The 8,868-nt window shown below is 50.3% G+C and overlaps 1 non-coding gene across 1 annotated transcript; it reads left to right on the forward strand.

Annotated features, from left to right (window-relative positions):
• The first annotated feature begins 8,283 nt into the window (after positions 1–8,283).
• LOC125517777 lies at positions 8,284–8,415 on the forward strand. Its single transcript, XR_007287792.1, has one exon. It is a non-coding gene; the product is annotated as a small nucleolar RNA Z247 (small nucleolar RNA).
• Positions 8,416–8,868: the final 453 nt, after the last annotated feature.

The raw sequence follows: 8,868 nt of genomic DNA on the forward strand, positions 1-8,868 counted from the left end.
TGGCCGCATCACACTTACTCACTGCCTCTGCCTCAACCCACTTTGTGAATTTGTCAACTGCCACTAAAAGATGTGTCTTTTTATCCTTAGACCTTTTGAAAGGTCCAACCATGTCAAGCCCCCGGACCGCAAACGGCCAAGTGATTGGAATCATCCGTAGCTCTTGAGCTGGCACATGTGCTCGCCGTGCGAATTTTTGACATCCATCACATCTACTGACCAGATCCTCTGCATCAGCGTGAGCCGTCAACCAGTAAAAACCGTGACGAAAAGCCTTGGCCACCAGAGATTTTGACCCGGCATGATGACCACAATCGCCTTCATGGATCTCACGAAGTATTTCTTGGCCTTCTTCAGGGGAAACACACTGCTGAAACGCTCCAGAGACGCTGCGATGGTATAGTTCTCCGTCAAAAATCGTCATTGACTTAGACCGCCGGGTTATCTCTCGGGCCAGGGTCTCATCTGCTGGTAGCTCGCCCCGGGTCATATAAGCCAAGAACGGCACTGTCCAATCTGGGATGACATGAAGAGCCGCCACCAACTATGCCTCCGGGTCAGGAACAACTAGATCTTCCTCTGTGGGTAACTTAACAGATGGGTTATGCAAAACATCCAAAAAGGTGTTAGGTGGCACCGACTTACGTTGAGATCCCAACCGGCTTAGAGCATCGGCTGCTTCGTTCTTCCTACGGTCAATGTGGTCCACCTGATATCCTTTAAAATGTCCTGCAAAAGCATCAACTTCACGGCGATAAGCCGCCATGAGAGGGTCTTTGGAATCCCACTTGCCTGATACCTGTTGAGCTACTAAATCTGAATCGCCAAGACACCGGACCCGGCTCAGGCTCATCTCTTTTGCCACTCGAAGACCGTGGAGAAAGGCTTCATATTCCGCTGCGTTGTTAGTGCAAGGAAACATCAGCCGCAACACATAAAAAATTTGTTACCTCGAGGGGAGGTTAAAAAAACTCCAGCCCCCGAGCCTTCCAACTGTCTGGACCCATCAAAGTGAATAGTCCAATACGTGTTGTCTGGTTTCTCCTCCGGCATCTGCATCTCTGTCCAGTCATTAATAAAGTCAACCAGCGCTTGAGACTTGATCGCAGTACGTGGCACATACTTCAACCCATGAGATCCAAGTTCAATGGCCCACTTGGCGACTCGTCCAGTGGCCTCTCTATTTTGGATGATGTCCCCCAAAGGCGCAGAGCTAACCACACTGACCGGGTGACCCTAAAAGTAATGCTTGAGCTTCCGGCTTGCTATGAACACCCTGTAATGAGCTTCTGCCAATGTGGATATCTTTGTTTAGATTCAATCAGTACCTCACTGATGTAATAAACCGGCCGCTGAACCGGATGTTCCTTGCCAACCTCTTTGCGCTCCACCACAATTGCCACACTAACAACCCATGAGTTAGCGACTACATATAACAATAGCGGCTCTTTCTCAATTGGGGCAGGAAGAACCGGTGGCTCAGCAAGCTGTTTCTTCAGATCCTCAAAAGTAGAGTTCGCAGCATCACTCCAAACAAAATCATCTATTTTCCTCATCATTTGATACAAAGGCATCGCTTTCTCCCCTAACCAGCTTATGAACCGGTTTAAAGCAGCCACACGACCCGCCAGCCGTTGGACGTCATTGATGCATGTTGGTTTGGCCAGGGATGTGATTGCCTTAATTTTCTCCGGGTTAGCTTCAATACCTCGGTTGGACATCAAGAAGCCTAAGAGCTTGCCGGCCGGGACTCCAAAAACACACTTAGCCGGGTTAAGCATCATTTTGTAGACCCAGAGGTTATCGAAGGTCTCTTTTAGATCTGTGACCAAGGTTTCCTCTTTCCTGGTCTTTACCACTATATCATCCACATAAGCATGAACATTACGCCCAATCTGATTGTGAAGACAATTCTGCACACACCGTTGATAAGTCGCCTGGGCACTCTTAAGCCCAAAAGGCATAGACACATAGCAAAAAGCTCCAAACGGAGTGATAAAAGCTGTCTTCTCCTGATCTTTGATTGCCATCTTGATCTGATGATAACCTGAATAAGCATCCAAGAAACTCAAACGTGCGTAACCCGCCGTAGCATCGATGATCTGATCAATATGGGGGAGAGCAAAAGGGTCAGCCGGACGCCTTGTTTAAATCGGTGTAATCCACACACATACGCCAGGTGCCGTTCTTTTTGAGTACGAGCACCGGGTTGGCTAACCACTCTGGGTGAAAGACTTCCACAATGAACCCGGCCGCCAAGAGCCGGGCCACCTCTTCTCCAACGGCCTTGCGCCTTTCCTCATTGAACCGTCGGAGAAATTGTCTAACCGGTTTAAACTCTGGATCAATATTGAGGGTGTGCTCAGCAAGTTCCCTCGGGACACCCGGCATGTCGGAAGGTTTCCATGCAAAGATGTCCCAGTTCTCACGGATGAACTCGATGAGTGCGCTTTCCTATTTTGGATCCAAGTTTGCACTGATGATGAACTGCTTGGATGAGTCGCCAGGCACAAAGTCAATCATCTTGGTGTCATCAGCTGATTTGAATTTTAACACCGGCTCATGCTCCGTTGTTGGTTTCTTTAAAGACGTCATGTCTGCCAGGTCAACATGATCCTTATAAAACTTTAACTCCTCTGTTGCACAAACAGACTCAACATATGTAGCATCACCTTCTTCACACTCCAGGGCTATTTTCTGGCTTCCATGTACTGTAATGGTGCCCTTATAACCCGACATCTTGAGCTACAAATACACATAACACGGCCGAGCCATGAACTTGGCATAAGCCGGCCGTCCAAACAGAGCATGATATGGGCTTTTGATATTAACCACCTCAAAGGTTAATTTTTCTGCTCTGGAGTCATACTCATCCCTAAAGGCTACTTCCAGTTCAATATTACCAACTGGGTATGCCGACTTGCCAGGTACCACACCGTGAAAAACAGTGTTGGATTGCTTAAGACTCTTATCAGTCAACCCCATCCGACGGAACGTCTCATAGTAGAGGATGTTGATGCTGCTGCCTCCATCCATGATCACCTTAGTGAATTTATATCCACCAACCTGAGGCGCTACTACCAAGGCCAAGTGACTCGGATTATCAACCCGGGGTGGATGATCCTCTCTGCTCCACACAATAGGCTGTTCTGACCACCGCAAGTAACGTGGAATCGCCGGCTCAACGGCATTGACGACCCTCTTGTGAAGCTTCTGGTCCCTCTTACATAAACTAGTGGTGAACACATGGTATTGTCCACTATTTAACTGTTTTGGGTTGCTTTGATATCCGGATTGTTGCTGCTGATTACCTTGGCCGGGTTGTGGATTATAACCTTCCTAGTTACCTGGATGGCCCTGACCGTGAAAACCTCCTTTGCCCGAACCGGCGCCCGGGCCATGGAAACCGCCCACTTAAACCGCCGCCTGGGCCATGACCTCCATCAAATGCATTCAGATTTTTAAACGCCTTCATGATTGTACAATCCTTCCACAGGTGGGTGGCTGGCTTCTCCCAGCCGCCGTGTCTTGGACAAGGTTCATTCAATAGTTGCTCAAGGGTGGAACCTGACCCGCCCGACCGAGGGGGTTGCCTGCCCTTGAGCCGTTGATTGCCGCCCTGCGCATTGGTGTTAGCGACAAATTCATCAGCCTTACGTTTATTACCTCCTTGATTTGCCGAGTTATGCTGGTGACCCTTGTCGTTGCTGTTCTTATTTCCTTTCCCTGTCTTTTCTTCGTCAGACACCGGGTCCTTGGTACTATCAGAATCAGCATACTTGACGAGAGCCGCCATCAACTAGCCCATGTCGTTGCAGTCACGTTTGTGCCGCCCCAACTTCTGCTTCAGAGGTTCAAAACGGCAATTTTTCTCCAACATCAAGACTGCTGAGCCGGCGTCCATCTTATCAGATGAATGTATTATCTTCTTGACCCGGCGCACCCAATGGGTTGTAGATTCACCGTCCTCTTGCTTACAATTAGTCAGGTCCACAATCGACATAGGTTGTTTACATGTGTCTTTGAAGTTCTGAATGAACCGGGCCTTCAACTCCGCCATGAGCTGATAGAATTGGGTGGCAACCCCTTCAACCAAGTACGAGCCGTTCCATCCAACATCATAGTGAAATACTTAGCCATTGCCGCATCGCTGACCTCCAACAACTCCATAGCCATCTCATAACTCTCAATCCAAGCCCCAGGCTGCAAGTCGGCCGTGTAATTAGGCACCTTACGAGGCCCCTTGAAGTCCTTTGGCAAACGCTCATTACGTATGGCCGGCACCAGGCAAGGGACACCTCCGGTTCTTGTGGTCACTCCTACCTCGATCGAGGTTGCTGGATAAGCCGGAAAAGTCTGATGAGCCGCCTGCTCTGCTGCCAGTTGAACCACTCGCTCGGCCTCTTGTCGGATCCTCTCCTGATCCACCAAGTTAAGGGCTCAATCCTGCACCGGCTCATACCTATGCGGCCGGTTGTGGCGTTGAGCATTGCTTGACATGTCAGCTGAATCCATATGCCTATTGTAGCTTGGGCTCCGGCTCGGGCGAGGAGTTGAATGGATCCTGTCTCAATTGTAGGAGTACGCATCCTGCTGTGCCAGAGCTGTTTGAAGAAGTTCTCTCACCCTTCAAGTTTTGATTGCCGCCGGCGAGTCGCCTTCCATCGGGAGAGCCGCCAAATGAGCCGATGCTGCAATGAGGTTTTCCAAGGGATTGAAGAAGTGACCTGGCGGTGTTGGTACATAATGAGGCGGAGCAGTATGCACACGAGGTGGTTCCATGGCGCGCGGTTGAACCGGTGCCCCGGGCGTCGTGATCCGATTTGCCTCCGGCGGGTTGCTTGCCCCAGCCCCGGGTGTATGAAAAAGGTTCCTAGGATCAAGCGTCAGAGGTAGACGTGACTGAGTTTTCTGATGCCTTCTTCTCATAACCTCGCTTGATGCGTTCAGATCCACTGAGAGCCGAAAAGTATCCGCTTGAAGCTGTTGGGCATGAACGTCCAAAGCCACCCGCTCCGCTGCCATCCTGACCTCCTCTGCTGCTAAATTTTATTTAGCTTGTACCATCTCTTCACATACGCGTGCCACCTCTGCGTCATGCTGGGCTTTATCTGCCGGCTCTACCACGACAGTCAATAGAGTCGTCAGTTTATCCATGAGGTCCATTAGAATCTGAGCTGGGGGCGCGCAGGGTCTCCTGACCCGGCTGCGGCCGACCCAGTAGCTGTTGCCACTGCTGCTGTGGAGTTTTGCCCGGGATGTATTCCTGCCATGAAGACTCCGGCCCAATTCGGTGGCTCAAGGGGGTCCGGAATACTGCTGCCATTGGAACAGCCCCCGAGGATGCCATCCTGCAGCTGATACAAAGAGTCCGTCTCGCCCGTTGATGATGTAGCATCAGAACCGACGGTCGTCTCACCACCATCCACCGATCCTTCAGAGTATTCACCACCTTGGACGCAGCCTACGAAAGCATGCTTCACGGCAGATTGAACACGGGTGGTCCTCGCGCGCTGAGCCGTTTCGACGAGGTTGGTGTGGACGTCCGGCTCAGGGCCCGATTCGCCGATCCGGCCGATGAAGACATGAATTCCGCCGAAGGGGACCCGGTACCCGTACTCGATTGAGCCAGCCTCGGGGCCCCAGCCTTCGTCGTCGATGTAAAGCTTGCCGCAATGATTCTTGGTCATCCGGCCCACAGCGTATCCCTTGAGCCCTTCGAAGTTGCCCTTCAAGAACTCAAATCCACCGTGCGCTGGCCCCACGGTGGGCGTGAACTGTCGTGGAATTGTCACGGCAGATGTCCTAGCAGAAGGACTTAGTCGTAGGGCCATCGCAACTAGGAAGCTTAAAGGGGTTAATCGGAAAAAAGGACATGAGAGGTTTTATACTAGTTTGGCCCCTTATGATGAAGGTAAAAGCCTACGTCTATTTGTGTTTGTATTGCTGGGGTTTCGATCACCAAGAGGCTAATCCGCCGGCTTGGTTATCGATCTGTTGTTTCTTGCCCTAAGCCGCCACCGGGTCGTCCCCTTATATACACGGGTTGACGCCTGGTGGCCTACAGAGTCCCGACCGGCTCATAAATTGTGTCCGGCTCAGTTACTTCTTTTACATGCCTTTCTTTACAAGTCTTTCCTTACATACGGCGGTTTACAATATTGGGCCTTAAGCCGCCTCTAGGCCTTTAGGCCTTCTCTAAGATTTGATAAACTACCGTCTTGAATGTTTACTGGGCTTCCTTTGTAACCCGCCATTGGGGCTGACCCGGCCCCTCCTGGGCGGGTCATAACTGATAGCTATATCCCCAACAACACCCCTTTTTTCGACCGTCCTAGATGAAGTCTCGAACTTTTGCATACTTCAGTATCCGTCGGCGATTTAATTAATTTATATGTACAATTTGACAAATATATCCTACAAAAAAATAAATTAATAAATACGTAAACAATAAATTTTATGAGCGACAATATTTGAATCATGAAGAAATCGACATTAAAATAGTATGATGCTTCAAGAGTGACTACATACCTCATTATAAATTCAGCTTCACATAGCACGAAAAGGTCACCCCGCCAATATACGCCATCTCATTTTTTATCCCAACTCCAATGTGGGCGTCGCTTTTTGGCGACGGTGCCAACAACCTTTCCTTCTCGAATAAAACCCCTCCCCTCCCAACAACCCGACTTTGAGGAGAACACGTGCAAGCCAAGCAGAGACGGTGGCCACTCAGATTTCTCCATCACCTCTGAATTGTTGTCATGAAAACCTCTCATCACTCTTTTGTAACATAGACGTGGGATTACAAACACCTCATAGTGGGGTGATAACATTGGATCAAACACGAGGTACTCTTCATAAGTGAAATCCGCATCTAAGTCCATGAACATTGGATGCGATGGCAAGGATTCCCATTGTCGAGTGGCAGGTTTAGCCACGTAGTTCTTGAATAAGAGGAGGTCGTTGCAGTGATCTTGGATCAAACGGAGACCGGAGTATGGCAAGTAGTCGAATCTACCGGAGATTGAGGGCCCCGCGGGCGCCGAGGGACGGGAGAAAAATTCCGGCAGAGGGAGGTCGTTGAAATTGATGAAGATGCCGGCGACCGACAGCGGGAGGAGATCCGCACATAGTAGGCAGTGGTCGTCAATGGTGCTCCGCAGGGCCTTGCAAACACAGCGGCATGCGGCGAGGCTGCACGGCGGAATAAACCGGAGGACGTCGGCGAGCACGTCCTGAGGTAGCAGCCGTGGCAGGTCCATCTGCGCGATCCCGGCCGTCGTCCTATGTTTGCGATTCTCTGATATGCAGGTCAATCAACTGATGCTTGTATCTACGTTTGGGAACACGGGGGAAGACGTTGATTGAATGGCTTGTGCTCTGCTCCGACATAGATAGATATGCGGCAAGACTCGGACGACGTGCTGGAGCTGTATGTTAGAATTATTGTATAGATAGGAGAGGTTGTTTAACTTGTATCTCAATTCTATCTCTTCTTCTCCCTTATCTCTTGTAACGACCTCTTGGTCGATCTCCTCCTCTTGATCTCTCTCTCTCTCTCTCTCTCGATCTCTCTGTAACTTGTGCATCAAGACTTTGCCTAATATATACAATGCGGCCCGAGACAAAGGGTTCTACGCTTTCCAAACTATTTCACATGGTAATAGAGCCTCTTCCTCATTAGACTGAAAGAGATCGCATCTAGCTACCTTCGCGACCGAGCCATGTCTACCACCTCCGCCTCCATGTCACCCAACACCATGGGCGCGATCACCACCACCTCCTCCGCCTCCACCTTTGCCTCCTCATCCACAGCCACCAATACTTTCCTCGGATCGCCACCACAGGAGAAGCTGACAAAGGGGAATTTCCTGCTATGGAAGGCCATCGTGCTCCCCCAGATCAAGGGTTCCCAGATGAAGCACCACCTCGACGCAATGAGCCCGCCACCGCCGGCCACTCTCACCATCACCAAGGATGGCAAAGAAGAGCAAGTTGTCAACTTCGCTCGCACTCTGTGGTATGCCCAACGGCAACAACTTCAAGGGTTCTTGATGGGTTCTTTTTCTCGCGAGATCCTGTCCCAGGTGGCCATGCTCCAGACGCCGGCCGCGGTGTGGCGCGCCATCAACGACATGTTCACTGCCCAGAGCCAAGCGCAGGCGATCAACACCCGCATCGAGATCACCAACCTTAAAAAAGGTAACATGTCCATGGCAGAGTACCTCAGCAAGATCAAAACCCTCACAGATGAAGTCGCATGCACTGCGTCGGTGCTCTCCGATCCGGAGATCGTCTCCAAGATCCTTGCTGGCCTTGATATGGAGTATAATCCTGTCGTTTCTGCTCTTGCTGCACGGGTGGAACCTATCACGGTTCCGGAGCTGCACAGTCAGCTGCTCAGTTTTGATGCCCGCCTCACCCTCCTCCATGGCGGTGATCTCCGACAATCCTCTGCATACTTGATACGTCTCCATCATATCTATAATTTTTGATTGTTCCATGCCAATATTCTACAACTTTCATATACTTTTGGCAACTTTTTATACTATTTTTGGTACTAACATATTGATCCAGTGCCCAGTGCCAGTTCCTGTTTGTTGCATGTTTTTTGTTTCGCAGAATATCCATATTAAACGGAGTCCAAACGGGATAAACACTGACGGAGATTTTTTTGGAATATATATGATTTTTGGGAAGAAAAATCCACGCGAGACGATGCCCGAGGGGCCACGAGGCAGGGGGCGCGCCCCTGACCCTCGTGGCCACCCCGTAAGGCGGTTGGTGCCCTTCTTTCGCCACAAGAAAGCTAATATCTGGATAGAGATCGTGTTAAATTTTTAGCCCAATCGGAGTTACGGATCT

The sequence above is a fragment of the Triticum urartu genome, chromosome 6 (genome assembly GCF_003073215.2).
Source record: "Triticum urartu cultivar G1812 chromosome 6, Tu2.1, whole genome shotgun sequence".
NCBI lineage: Eukaryota > Viridiplantae > Streptophyta > Magnoliopsida > Poales > Poaceae > Triticum > Triticum urartu.